We start from the raw sequence: 15525 nt of genomic DNA on the forward strand, positions 1-15525 counted from the left end.
CCGTATCTCACTGACTGACTGGCAGGGTCCTGCCCCTTACGCACCCACGAGGCTCTGGCTGACAAGATTCGAGGCGGTTCAAAGAAAATGTCGATCGCAAAAAATCTGGAAGGTTGCACGAGATACTGCAAAGGTCCGGAACGTTCCGCAGCCGGAACCCCTGAAACATTTTACTTCAAACATTCTGTTTTCCCATGTGTCGCTAACAACACAGAGGGCACCTCCAGCCTGGCCCTGCCTGAGCCTGGCGGCCCTGGACACCCCCCGTGAGCATGGGGCTGCAGAGTTAACTGGTTTGTGTCTAGCCCGTCTCTTTCAGCCCCATCCATCAGGGGCTTGCCAGGGCTGCCCTGCCTTGCCAGAGGGTGATACCAAAGCCCTTCCCATGGGGCCCCAGAGGGAGCTGACAGGTGAGGCTCCGGGTCTCTTCGAGGGGGGGAGAGAAGCGGGACTGGGAAGAGGCTCTGGCTCCCATCCCTCTGGACGGGACCCTAGGTCGGAGGCTCTGGATTACCCCCCGACTCCCCAGAGGAGCGGGGTCTCCCTGGTTCCTTTCCCCATGGGGCCCTGGAAGGAAGGGTTCCGGCTGCTCCCCCATCCCCATGGGGCCCTGGCGGGGGTGGGGGGGGGGCTCGGCCGGCTCCCACTCTTCGGGGGCCGGGCTGGGGGCGGTTCCCGTTCCTGCGGGGCAGGGGGGAGGCGCGGCGGGGGCGGGCCGCCAGGTGGCGCTGCAGGGGCCAGCGGCGGGGTCGCTCTGTGCGCGGCACGGCGCTCGGCGGCAGCCCGGTCCCGGCCGCCGGAAGTGACGCCGCGAGCGGAGCCGAGCGGCCTCCGGTGACATTTTCTCTCGGTGGCGCTCAGGGCGGGGAGCGGGGCAGGCGGCGGCGGCGGCGACCCGGCCTCGGCCCCCCATGTCCGAGCTGCTCCCCCGCGAGGGGGAGGCGAGGAGGAGCCGCAGTGGCGGCGGCGGCGCTGGCACTGGTGAGCGACGCGCGTTCAGCCGCTGGGGGCTCGGGCCAGTCTCGGGGGACCCGCCCGCGCGGCCTGCGCTCTCGGAGGAGCCGGGCTCGCTGCCCCCCCCCCCCGCCCCTCGCGTCAGGCCGGGCTGGGCGGAAGAGGCCCGTACACCCGCCCCCAGCGCGCCGGGACTGGCAGGAGGCGCGGCCTCGGGTGGGATCCGCGTCTCCCCCTCTCCGGGCCGCGGAGGAAGCCCGTGAGGTGAGGCCGGGCCCGGGCCCGGGTCCCGGCGCGCTGCAGCGGGCTGGGCCCCGAAGGGATGCCGGGAGGGGCCTGCGGCCTTAGAGTGCGCAGCGCGGGCTCAGTGCGCGGGCGGGAGGGGCCCGGCTCTGGTGCCAAGGCGCCGGGTGAATTCTGCGTGGGGGTGGGATTCAGGGGTGGTTCCAGCACCCCAGTGCCCGTGTGAAGGCCGGGCCCCCTGGCGGGAGGTCACATCCGCACCCTTGAGCTCCGGGAAATGCAGTTCAGCGCACCAGGGGGTGACTCTTAAAAACTTTATAGCTTCTGGGGCGGCTTTCAGGAGCCCTTAGGTGTATCTCTCTCTCTCCCCCCCTCCCCCGCCCATTCTACCACATGGCGGGAAGTGTGGGAGTGCAGCACCTCACTTCTGGTTTCAAGAGAAGCCCAGTAGAGACCTTTAGTGTGTCGGGATTTGTTCCAGTCCAGGCTGTGGAGTGCCGTTTGAAGTGGGGGCCAATAGAATTTGCTTCTCTGCCTGACCTTTCTCTTTCTCTCAGGCACCCCAGCAGCCTGGTCCTCTGGCCCATGAGTCCCTACACCCATCCTCTCCAAATTTTGAACCAGTGATGCTGCAGTCTGGCATGTGAGGTTGCAGCACCACTCAGGTTTGACCCAGTTGCCCTTCCATCATGATGGAGGGGCAACTGGGCCAAATTGGAGTGGGTGGCATTGTGACCCCGGTGCAAACTTGAGTGCTGCCGCAACCCCGTGTGCCAGGTGGGAATGCCATTCACTCAGATTTGGTTCAGCTGCCCCTCCATCATGACACAGGAGTGTCCTGAGTGGCGTTGCAACCTGGAGTGTGGGGTCAAAGCGCCCTCAGGTTTGGCTCAGTCAAAAAGTGGTCACGTCCTACTCCCCCCCCCACCACTCCAGCTCTGCTGCCTGTCATTCTAGTTATAAACTCTTATGCTCATCCCATCTACCTTTAGGGATCTTACTTACCATGTTTTTTTTTAATTAATATTATTGTGGACAGAAAGAATACATAGGGGTAACTGAAATAATGGTTCCTGGTGTTCAGGTTTACTAGGTTAGTGCCAGTGAGCATTGATGTGATGTTTTGTGTTCATTCATGTCCTGACTTAAAAGCTCAACTCTCAAGTTTTCCAGTTGCCTTTATAGCCCCATAATCTGTTGTAATTTGATTACTCTAGTTCACTGAATCTGTTTTGACAATGCTGGGAAGCACATTTTTGGTTTCTTAACTTAAATAGTTCTAGAAAGAAATTTACATAATCTAATACCATAATATGTTTTGTTTGAAAAGCCCCTGGAGACAAATGTATGCCTAATTTATGTAATAAATAATAGACCTATCTAAATTTATGCAAAAGTTCCAATTCGAGAGTTTATGATGAGTTCAAATTGTGTTTTCCTTACTTAGGCAAATCTCCCATTGACTTTAATAGGAGTTTCTACTGAGTGACAGTAGGACTTGTCACTGAAGCTTTAAGTAGAAAGACCTTTTAAAAATACTGTAAATAAAACTTCACTGTCCTGCTTGGTGTAAGAAAGACACTATGGCCATAAGTGCACACTACTACGTATGCCAGCAATTTATGTCAGTCAGGAGTGTGAAAAATAGCACCCAGAGCGACATAAATTATGCTGGCATAAGTGGTGGTGTGCGCTTCTCCTGCTGACATAGCTACTGCCGCTTGTTGGGGGTGGTTTAATTATGTTGATAGGAGAGCTCTCTCCCCTTGGCATAGAGTGGCTGTATGAGAGATCTTACAGTGGTGCAGCTGCATTGGAACAGCTGTGCCGCTGTAGCTCTCTAGTGTAGACATAGCATAAGCTGTTGAATATATTTCAGATGACATTTTCTAATGTTTGAGCTTTTCTTTTTGGTCCTACTCATTGTTATAAATTCTGGCATTTTTGGACAGACTTTTCCAAAGTTGTCTTCACTCTTATTCAGAATACTGAAGAATCTATTCTTAAATCTATCTGATTCTATGTAACTTAAATATACTTCTGAAATGTTTTTAATCTTTAAAGAAATCAGCCAAATAATTTGTGCTCTGAGAAGTTTACACATTTGCCTTTGTAGTCTTTTTGGGAAGTCATAACTCAAACAGCGTAGTTATAAAGTTTCAAACTTTTGATGATAGCTAGTGTTAATATATAAGTAACACACAGTTTCTGACTTTGTTTCAAAGACGGTTAGAACTCCTGTGTAGAAATGCTAGTGTCAAATGTTTTACTGGAATCAGTGAATCTTGGCTATTAAAGTCAACCAAACATAAATCTTTGCTGAAATACCTAACAGTGTTCCTTTAAATATATCAAATTTCTGTTATCTTCTGAAAAGTTTTGGGTGGCACAGGATTTTCTGTGATTTGGGTATAGCAAGCGCACAACCTTTTTTTTTCTACATGAAGTTTAGATCCATGTATAAGTAAATCGGTATCACCCAATCAGTGAGATGAAATGTGGTGCAATCAACACAGCAACCATTCCTAAGACTCTAATGACATGCTTGATCAACATGTGAGTGCTGTACTCTTGAGCAGTTTATCTGCTTGGTTAATGATCTGGAAGAGTCAGGTGTTTACAAAAGAAACTGATCCAGAGAAGGGTTTTATTACTTGGAGACTTGAATGGCTGGTAAAATATCAGATAATAATGCCAGTGTACTTATATTACCAGTGTTTTGTTAAGTGAATAATGAGGGGGTGAGGGGCAGAAAAGATGCTGGAAAATGATTGCTGAATATAGTAGCTGCATATGAACAGAAAGATTAAGATAACAGTTCAGATTCATTTTTATCTATCTCTATTTATATACACACTTGTATTTTTTAATTATAAGTGCCAGCTATCCCTATCTGCTTTTCAAACTAATCATTAGTTGGCTGACTTCTTATAGGCATCTCAGCAGAAATGTCTCGAGTAGAGATTCGAAAGAGGAAAAGATAGTGACCTTATGTTTACAAAAAGAAAAGGAGTACTTGTGGCACCATAGAGACTAACAAATAAATTGGTTAGTCTCTAAGGTGCCACAAGTACTCCTTTTCTTTTTGCGAATACAGGCTAACACGGCTGTTACTCTGAAACTTGTGTTTACAGTTACTTGTGTTTACTTGTATTGTGGTAGTACCTGGTCTCATACTAAAATAGGCATTGTAAAAAGTGCAGCAAAAAGACTACATGCTCTGAAGAGCTTACAGTTTATAAGATAACAAACAAATGGTACAACAAACAGATGATGAAGGAAATGCAAAGCAACAGCCAGGCAACTAAGAATAGCATGATAGTCAGTGGTCACAGCACATGCCATGTAAATCCTCCTGAATTGTAAAAGAAGACATGGAAGCACCTGTGGGAAGCTGACAGACTGGTAGATAAGGCTACCATCAACAATGCAGAGGACATGGGGGTTAATGAAGTAAGGCTGGACGAACAAAGAATAGAAACAGAATTGTGAATGGCCTTGAAGATTAAGTAGGAAGGAAGGATACAGTGGAGAGATCCAAAAAAGGGTATGGTTTAGTCAAAGCAGCAAGTAACATACCTGCTGTCAACTTCGCCTGTTGCTCTGATCACACCTCTCCTCTTTGAATCCCTTCACTGTCTTCCCAATTATACTGCATCAAGTTCAAGCTTTCTCTGTTTGTTTTTAAAGATCTTCATGGCTCTGTGTTCTTACTTGCCCATTTCCTTTTGTCTTATTGTGACCACTCCCATATCCTTTGCTCCACCGACAATGCAAGTTTCATCACAAAAGCATCTGTGTCCCTTGAACCTGTAGTTTCCGCAGATGTTACAGTATAAAGGAGTGGCTGCAGGTTGTATTTGCTTAAAGAAGGTGGTTAGAACTCCGTTGGCTGTGTTTATCCCCCCCACCCAGTTCCCCCCGTCTACACTGCTAACTGAAGGTTTTTGAAAAATTCTTGTAGATTTTAAAGGAACACAATGAACTTTTATTTCTCTGAACACTTTATTACCTACAGATACTAGTAACCTCTAAGGTTCCTAAAACTGAAAGGTCACAGGAAAAGTGTCTGTATTTTAATAAAAAGAAAAGGAGGACTTGTGGCACCTTAGAGACTAACCAATTTAAATTGGTTAGTCTCTAAGGTGCCACAAGTCCTCCTTTTCTTTTTGCGAATACAGACTAACACGGCTGCTACTCTGAAACCTGTATTTTAATATACTCTTCATTTGACCTCACTGAGTCTGTAACATAATAATATTAAAATGTGACCTAAAACTGCAGATACTGATAGGGGACTGCTGAGCAAGTGTAGTAAGTCTTTTATCTCCGTTAAGACTGACTAGACTTGAAGCTAATGGTGTTCATATTGCAAAACGTGTATCCACATTCAACCCAGAGGGCCTTCAGTTTTGCATTTAACTTTTAGCTGTATTGAAAGCCCTAGGAGTTGCTGAGCTACCACAGCACTAGTGCCTGCTCCAATGAAATAGTGTTATCTCCCTTAGTCTATTTATAGTGATGATGATTTCCATGGTGGACTGACAAACCAAGCTGTTCAGTTCTCACTAATATATGTGTCATTAATCACATGATCTTAAAAGCAAGTCAGTAAAATTAGTATTTTCTTCCCTTAGTTAATTGTACTGTTATAATTGAGAGGAGTATAGGGGTTTGTATAAAAATCCATAACAAAAAATACTTGGTGTGTAGCATTAGATAATCTTCAGTATTGGTAACACCTTCATCATAGAGAATTATTATCCCTATGTTAGGTAAGAAACTGAGCTAGAGAGGTTGCAACTGAACTGGTGGCATAGATGAAGTCCAGGCCAGTGTTATAGCCAGGATTAAAACTAAATAGTTCCTTGCTCCCAGTCCGGTGTTCTCTTAGAATACGTTCCCCTGTTCACACGCATCTGTAATACATTTTTCATAACTGAAGAGGCCAACACAATTGTATTATTGTTACCTTATTTCGCTTAGATTTTTGACGCTTATATAGTAATTTTACTCATTCAAGATTAAAAACTAGGCACAACATCTGAGTTAGTGAGATGTTGCTCTTACTCAATTACAGATGGGTTGCCTGAGGCACAGGAAGGTCAAATAATACGCCCATGGGCATGCAGTGGGTTGAGTTCAGATCCAGGGTGGTCCATTATCCTCTGTTTTCTCTGAATTTAATTGTGTAGCTGCCTTTCAAACAGAATATGCATAACTCACTTAGCATAATATATTTACTTTCACAGATATACTATGCCTCTCTTGATGCTCAATCTTTGTGGAGAAATCTTAAATTGTTATGATGTTTACATCAGGCTACTTTTAATCACAAATAACAGGTATTTATTTAAGGCTAGATGTAGGTATCAGTGTGTGTATTTAAGACACTTTCAAATTTACATTTGCACCACTTTAATTTCAAGAGGTTACTGAAATTATGGCTTTGGGTATTTATGGTGAAATTCTCCTTTTCTAATAGTATCCTATAGACATTGTTTCTCTGTACCTTCTTAAACTTTCCAGAAAGGTGGACATGCGTAACCTGATCACATATGGGAAATTTAACTCCTATCCCAGCCTGCTCCATCAGTGTTTATCAATGGTCTTGAGTTTTAGTCATTGATAAAACTGTACAAGGCTTCCTTTCACAGAAGCTGACATTACTGTTTCCATTTTGGGTAAACTGAGGTGAAGCAGTTAAGTGACTTGCCCAAGTTTACAAAGCGAGTGGCAGAGCTGGAAATATGCCCAAGGAGGCCTGACTCAATCCACTCTAAATGATAGATTACAATTGCTATTGCACTCTTTTTCTAAGTTAGATAATTGTCTATTTTGCTTAAGCAATTATTCCAATATTTAAATGTACCCTATATTAGTTTGTCATAATGCTGATATCCATCTCTGGTAATGCTGGGAAATCAGGCTGACATTCGTTAGCAGGAAAACAGTTTAAGACTACTAGACTTCTCAGTTTTATCTTGGCTTTCTAATCAGTTGTCAGCTTCCAGTCCACCCACTTCACTCTGCCAGTTCTGTCTTTTCTGAGAATGCTTTCCCAGGGAATTCAAGATGACTGTATAGCAAGAACTGGCACAGCCTCTTAGGGAAAGAGGTGGTGAGTACAGGAGGGGGATTGGAGACTGACTACTGATTGCGTATGCTTGTCACTGTGGCTGAAGTTAAAATATTTTAAGTGAGCTCACTTAATGTAATATTTTCTATAAACTGTGTGGAATCTCCCACAGAAAAAATACAGGGCCTCAAAGCAGTTTGATCCAAACTTTCTACTTTATGCAGAGTTTCTCTTCTTCCTCTTTAGATGATCACTGATAAGGACTGTTGACATTGGGCATTGGTACAGGGCAATAATTTAAAAAACCCTAATACTACAAGTTCAGTACAAACAATATGCAAGTTGACTTTCAGTATAAGGCATTTTGGATAAACTCGTAACCTAAAGAGATGGTATGAGTTACCTGTTGAATATATAATACCATTGCTGTTAGATGGACTAGATCTAATAGGTTGCCTCCGTTAACACTTGTAGCCAGTCAGGCACCTTTGACAAGACTAGAGGCATTCAGCAAAATAGCTGCAAAGAGAAGACTTTTCTTTGTCTTTAGTGAAGCAGAAACTGACCTTTGGGGGGAAAAAACATGCTATGACTGACTTTAACATTTGATAAATGAGAAGTATTTAATATCTAAATTAACATATTTGAGAGGAGAGTGAGGTCAAGCACACTGCAGGCTAGTCTGAGGACGCTGACAGTGCCTGTAGCAAACCCTGTCTCCAGACTGTCAAGGTAGCACCTTTCACTAGCACTAGTTCACTTTAATTAAGAGGAAAAGTAAAGGAAGTATTGCAGTTGTTTATTCTCTTCTATAATATTAAAACCTTGGGGGTTAATGATAAAAGCACAGTGTAGCAATGCGTGTTAATTTCACTGAATGAAGCTGCAGCAATATTTTCATGCTAAACTCTGTAGCAGAGCTTGCAGGTACAGCTAGCAAGAAAGTTGGCGCGATTATAGTTGGCTGTTGCTCCCTGTGACAGACTGACAATATTCTGTATTATCCTGAATAAATTTTATGGAATTAAGGTAAAATTTATTGAATTAGGGTTAATATCTCTGAGGTACGTTGTATTAAAAATGCAATTATATATGTGTTGTGGCATTGTATATACCTTCCGTAGTCGGGGATGTTAATATACTTTCTCCTATCAACCTTTTGAAGCCACCCCTCTGGAGAGGTCTGCATATACTAGTTCAAACTGGATTCTCCAGGGCCCAGCGGGCAAAGAAAGGGTTTGTGGATAAATAAGCCTGGTTTTAAACTGGCTCAAGGCCTTCTTCCTCATCCAGCAAATGGACAGGACCCTGATCCATGGAGGGTCCCAATCCTTAGTGGAGGGTTGGAAGGGCCGGGTGCTTGTTCTGAGCTGAAGCTGTGATGAATTGGTAACTGCAAGAACTCCCCTTTGGTTGTGGGCAGGTGGAGAGGGGAAGGGTTTGAAGGACAGTTCCTATTAGAGCTCATTTTAGGGTTATTTTCATTTCAGTAGGTTCTTTCATTGTTTTCTATGTGTTTTCTCTGTAATGCTTTTTACCTTAAGAGGCTTGCATGGGAAGTGCTGTGTGGTGACTTATATCTGTAGCACCTGATAACCTTCTCAAAAGAGAAAGCAAGCAGGTGTCCTCAAACAACCTGACTGTACTGGGAAATATACAGTGAAGTCAGGGAACTGTGCAGCCTGGAAATAAGCTGGTCAGAAGGGAGAGGGATGCGGGTCTCCACCCAAGAGAGGTGGAAGCTGGAAGCCTGAGAAGAATAGGTGCCCTGGCTGGACCACTGAGGAGCAACACGGGTGCAATTGAACTGTGAAACTCCCTGGCCACAGAATACCTGTATTTTTCCAGGATTTACAATACAGTTTGATTAGCAGCATGTAAGCAGAACACCTGATGACAATATTTTTCAAGACATAAGGAAATGGATGCTGTATAATGTGGCTGATACCCTATCTATATCCATGATTTCATCCAATAAAATGTACTATATTTTGAAAACTGACTTATAGCCTTAATTAAAAGCGGTGTGCAGTAGCCCTTTGAAGGCTGTGGGTTGAGCCTGGCTGGATATCAATTCAGCATGGTGTGAGGGAATTCAGGAATGGTAGGTTGCTGCAAAACATGCTAGGACGGAGTGCCATGGAATTCTGGTTAGAGAGGAAGTTTTCACAACCCAATTAAAAAAAAAAAATTCTAGGGCTATATAGATACTATAGAGCCTATATAACTCAATTTTCAAAAATAATTTGAATTTAGAGTAGAGACTTAATTTTGTCACACATGATCAGAAAAGTTTTTTCTTCTGTTTTTCCCAATATGTGTAATAAATCTAATCTTTTTTGTCTATATACTTCTTTGCTGAAGTACGATACTTGGATAAGGGCATGCAATTAAGAGTGAGGGGATTTAAAAATACAAACTAGTGAATGCTGAATTCTTTTAATATTAGGGGTCTACTATAGGAGTGGGTGGTGAGGTTCGGTGGCCTGCAATGTACAGGAGGTCAGACAAATCAGTGGTTTTCAAACTTTTTTTCTGGTGACCCAGTTGAAGAAAATTGTTGATGCCTGTAACTCAACGAAGCTGGGGATGAGGGGCTTGGGGTGCGGGAGGGGGCAGGGGCTTGGGGTGCGGGAGGGGGTCAGGGCTCTGGCCTGGGGGTGCAGGCTCTGGGGTGGGACCGGGAATGAGGGATTTGGGCTGTGGGAGGGAGGCTCCGGGTTTTGCGGGGGGCTAAGGGCTGGGGCAGGGAGTTGGGATGTGGGAGGGGGTCAGGGTTTTGGGCTGGGGGTGCAGGCTCTGGGGTGCGGCCAGGAATGATGAGTTTGGGGTGCGGATTTGGGGCATGGGCTTCTCTCTGGCAGTTCCCGGTCAGTGGCACAATGTGGGTCCTAAGGCAGACTTCCCGCCTGTCCAGGCATCGCGGATTCCGCTGTGCCCTGGAAGTGGCTAGCAGCAGGTCTGGCTCCTAGGCGGAGGCACGCAAGCGACTCTTTGCGGCTCTCGCCCGCAGGCACCGACCCCCATTGGTTCCTGGCCAATGGGAGTGCAGAGCCAGTGCTCAGGGCAGGGGCAGTGTGTGGAGCCCCATGGCCCCCCCTGCCTAGGAGTTGGACCTGCTGGTTGCTGCTTCCGGGGCACAGCATGGTGTCGGAGCTGGTAGGGACTAGCCTGCCTTAGCTGGGCAGCACCGCCAACGGGACTTTTAACTACCTGGTCAATGATTCTGACCAGAGCCGCCATGACTGAGTGCCTTACATTTCGCAACCCAGTACTGGGTCGCAACCCACAGTTTGAAAACCACTGGACTAGGTGATCATGATGGTCCCTTCTGTCCTTAAAGTCTGAGTGAGACTATTTAAAGGGAATAGTGTTGTTCTCTAAACATGCTAGGTTTACCAGCTTCTCTACTCTTTTCTTACAGTGTGAGGGTGATATTACTATATTTCTCCTACTGCCAATTCAGTATTGCCTTATTCTTCTTCAAAAACAAAAAATAATCAATGCAGGTACCAGAGTACTCAGGAGAACAATCCTATGCTAGTGACTAATAAATTTAAAGTGCCTCTTATTTAGAGTTACCAGTAGTACCATTCAGTCCATGATGCTGCTATTACCAGCTGGAGGGGAGAGAGTGGGTTTGATCATGCATCCTAGAGCCTCCTTGAGCCAGAATAGTTGAAGAGCATATTGTCCATTTATGGAACCAAAGTGCGTGTAGTTAAAACGTAACAATCATCTGCTTTCATTCAGCTTTAGTTCTAAAATTCCTCCTCTCCTGCCTTGTCCTCATAACTTATCATAATTTACTACTTATCTACATCAACTGATGGGCAGAATATTATAATACATCTGGTGCTAAATAATCTTGGACTCCCATTAGCATCACAAGAAATTTTATGCAGTCATAAACAGAGCAACTGTGCTAGTGGTCAAAAGAATCTTCACTCCCACACCACCTGCAATATCTCAACCCAGACTGCAGTTGACAGCTTCAGACCAGAGTCGCTCTCATTGTGAAGAGCTCTCATGCCTCCTTTGTTGAAAGGATCAAAATAATTATTTTATTACAGTAGTTCTCGGGTTCTCAAGTCTGGTCAGTGTCCCATTGTTAAGAAGTGTATAAACATGGAATAAAAGACAGTCCCTACCCTGAAAGGTTTATAGTCTAAACTGAGAATTTGAAGTAGTCTTTTATGTGACCCAATTGTACAAATGGGAATTCTTAATCAGAAAGCTGTGATTTATATCAAATGGACTTGTTACCCCGTGGTTGTTGGAGAGTAGTTGGGTCCTCTATTGATCAACATTATCAAAGTTTCTCATTGTGGGCAATCGCACTGATCACGCTAAATTGCACAGTAACCTAGATAGTTCTCGAGCCAACTAGCAACCCCACTTTTGTCCCCAAAATTATCAAGAAAGTGGTTCTGAGAATAGTCCAGCAGAAGCTGATCTCAATCAATGTTCTTAGACACTTTAGTCAGGTTTCAGATGAGGATATGGCACTGGTACCACCTGTACTCACTTTCCAAATGGGTATATATATTCATCCTGCTGGGTTTATAAGAACGGCCATACTGGGTCAGACCAAAGGTCCATCTAGCCCAGTATCTGGTCTTCCGACAGTGGCGAGGTACCCCAGAGGGAACGAACAGAACAGATAATCATCAAGTGATCCATTCCTTGTCGCGCATTCCCAGCTTCTGGCAAACAGAGGCTAGGGAACAACACCATCCCTGCCCGTCCTGGCTACTAGCCATTGATGGACCTATCCTCCATGAATTTATCTAGTTCTTTTTTGAACCCTATTATAGTCTTGACCTTCACAACATCCCCTGGCAAAGAATTCCACAAATTGACTGTGCGTTGTGTGAAAAAACTACTTTTTGTTTGTTTTAAATCTGCTGCCTATGGATTTATATAGAGGCAATATATTTTCTGTCTTATTATCTATCCCTTTCTTAATGATTCCCAATGTTGTTTGCTTGTTTCACTGCCGCTGCACAATTGTGTACATGTTTTCAAAGACTTATCCCCACTGACTCCAAGATCTTTCTTGAGTGGTAACAACTAATTTTAGACCCCATAATTTTATATGTATAGTTGGGATTATGTTTTCCAATTTGCATTACTTTGCATTTATCAACATTGAATTTCAACTGCCGTTTCGTTGCATAGTCACCCAGTTTTGAGAGATCCTTTTGTAGCTCTTTGCAGTTTGCCTGGGACTTCACTATCTTGAGTAGTTTTGTATCATCTTCAAATTTTGCCACCTCACTGTTTACCCCTTTTTCCAGATCATTTATGAATATTCTGATTAGTACTGGTCCCAGTACAGACCCCTGGGGGACACCCCTATTTACCTCTCTCCATTCTGAAAACTAACCATTTAGTCCTACCTTTTATTTCCTATCTTTTAACCAGTTACCGATCAATGAGAGGATCTCCCCTCTTATCCCATGACTGCTTACTTAAGAGCCTTTTGTGAGGGACCTTGTCAAAGGCTTTCTGAAAATCTAAATTCACTATATCCACTGGATCCCCCTTGTCCATGTGTTAGCAGCAGCCTTCAGTTCTGTTTGATCATACTGTGCTGTAGACTTCTATACAAGAGCTAGCAATGATAGATAGACCCAAGTTTGAATCCATGCTCTGCCTGATTTGGAGCAGTGACCTGAACCCAGATGTATTCAAATAGCTGCTCCAAATTATGCAGATCAGTGGTTTGAGGGGTTTTGTGCAGCTCTGGTGAGTGCCCGAACCACTGGGCTATTAGCTATTATGGGGCAGATGTCCGTTGAGAGTGCGTGTATGTGTGAGAGAAAGAAAAAGGGCTGACCTGACTTAGGTGCCTAACTCCAAGAGGTAGTTAGGCACCTAACTACCTTTGACGGATGGTGCTTAGATGCTGCACCTCTCCTTGGAATTATTACTGGCTAGTTTAGGCAGCTCCCCACTCAGTGTGTTGGCTTCTGTGAATCCCTCTTTTAGGAACCTAACTCTCCCCATAAAATGCAGGGGGAGGCTGGGCACTTAACTTGGAGCTGTAAATACTACTGGCTGGCAGGGCACCTGAGTCCCTTTGTGGATCGAGTGTCTTCTGTCTCCATTTTTAGGAACAAGCAGTTTATAAAAATCCATTTCCCTTGAATTCAGAGGGAAGAAGTCTTGTAGATTTGAAAACGCCGGCTACTCACAACAATGGAATATAGACAGCCAGGCACAGTGGAAGGGAAACGCTTAACAAAGCGAACACACCTTAACTTCTGTCCTCTTTTCCTGTATATTTAACTCATGAATTTATTTTAGCAAGGAAAATGAGTTTGCTTGGTTCCCTTTCAGCTGGTGAGTGCGTATAGAGTGCCAAGTGCAGGCTCATGTCCTACAGGTATGTTTTGGATTATCTTGGCTGGTCAGTCTTGACTAGTTTTCTTTAATAGTCTCCCTTTTTCAAGTTCACCTATATTAATATTTTTAAATGGAGGTTTTTTACTCTAAATTCTTGCTTGCTTATACTGGAAAAGGACTTTTTTTTTTTTTTTTTTCTCCCAAGAATGCAGAGGTGTTTCACATACCCTCTCTACTGAGTCTTGGTTGGTTTGTATACACAGTCTGAGGGCTTAATAGAAATAGTTTATTTTTTAACCTCATTTGTTTATGCAAAACCAGTTGAAACAGAGCTTTAGTTTCATCCTTTCATCTCATGTTTCTGTAACCATATTGGTTGGAAAGGATGGAGTGTCCAACCTTTTAGGATTGCTGCTGGGCCTGAGTTATGAATTAACTGGCTAAACAGCCAAGTCCACTCCCCAAAAATGTTCCTTAGGTAGAATGGTGTGCTATTGAATCAGCTTTAGGAGAGCATTTTTCTAAGGACCATCTATATAAAGAAGTACAGTATCCAGAAGGTGGTGGTATAGTGGTGTGAAAAAGGCTAGACACTCTAAAGTAGCCCAGGTTTCAAATTCAAGCAAAGATGACTCCACCATCTTGAGTTAAACCGAGTGCCATGCAGTCTTCTGTTGTTTTATGTATATGGATATGCCTGGCATCTTCTACGAGCAGACAAAAAGATGTGGTGTTGGAGCTTGCAGAGTAAATCTGATCAAGAGCTCAGTAAAAATGACAGACTGTGGTGGGTGGGAAGGAAAACGTCCGTACTTGCACACCTGTCTTGAGGGAGGCTAGTATTTCCAGCAGAGAAAGGACCAATTGAATTGATTTAGTTTTGCTTGTTTTCCTTTGTTTACTTAGATATTTTTGTTGTTGAACATTTATATAAAACTTGAGTTCAGTGTTAGATTATCATTGATGGGCTTCACTGAAGGAGTAAAGAACGGTTTTGAATGGAGAGGGTGGCCTATTGGTACTAAAGGGGAGGGAGGGAGTTCCAAGCATAAAAGATGGCATGAAAATCATGAAGACCTATATATGGGTCTTTTGGATTAAATCTTAAAATTGGAGGGCATTAAAGGTCTCACAATTCTCTTTGTAAGAGTAGGAATTTGCTTCAGTGTCCTTTGCCAAAGCTTCCTCTCTTTGCTTTACTGTGCAGTAGTGCATCCCTGCACTTCAGAGGTGACTGTAATTACATGTGGTGGAGTATTTAGACAGTGTGCGAGCTTGTATACCTAAACATACTTGGGGATCTTTCAGTCTGCTACATAAACGTAAAATATATAGGCAGCAATAATTTTAGGCTGAGATAATGAGAATATAAACTTTCATCATATTCTTTAGAACGCTCTCGGCAGTGAGGAATAACTAGCGCAAGGCCTGGGCCTGTCCCAGAAACACCCCGGGGCCCTACCTTTCCACGAAAGGCAGACCAGGTGTGGGCAGGCTCCACCCAGCAGGATCCAAGTGTGGAGGAGCTTAGTGTGTGGGAGGATCCAGATGTGGGGTGAGAGGATTCTGTGTGGGGCAGTCTGGGTGTAGGCAGCTCAGTGGGGGTCTGGGTGCTGGGGCAATGGGATTCTGTAGGGTGGGGTCTGGGTGATGGTGGTTGGGCCTCAGCAGGGAAGTCGGGGGATGGGGCTCGGCAGGGGAGTCTAGGTGTGGGGGGCTCAGCAGCAGGAGGCTCAGCAGCAGCGTCTGGGTGCTAGGGGATTTGGGCTTGGTGGAGTGGGGGGATGGGTGCAGTTGGTTGGGGGTTGAAGTGTAGGGGGTTCGGGCTTATTGGGGTGGGGGTTGGGGTTCAGGGGACTCAACAGGGGTGATCTGGATGCTAGGGGCTTGGGGCTTGG

General features: G+C 44.8%; 1 protein-coding gene across 1 annotated transcript in view; it reads left to right on the forward strand.

Moving 5' to 3' along the window:
* Positions 1-820: 820 nt before the first annotated feature.
* Positions 821-15525, forward strand: part of ARK2N (arkadia (RNF111) N-terminal like PKA signaling regulator 2N) — an 80865-nt gene continuing 66160 nt past the window's right edge. The window contains exon 1 of the mRNA XM_084628957.1: positions 821-981. The gene's annotated coding sequence lies outside the window, so the exon portion shown is untranslated. The remainder of the gene's footprint in view (positions 982-15525) is intronic.

This window comes from Lepidochelys olivacea (genome assembly GCF_965140295.1).
Source record: "Lepidochelys olivacea isolate rLepOli2 genome assembly, chromosome: 5".
Taxonomy (NCBI): Eukaryota; Metazoa; Chordata; order Testudines; family Cheloniidae; genus Lepidochelys; species Lepidochelys olivacea.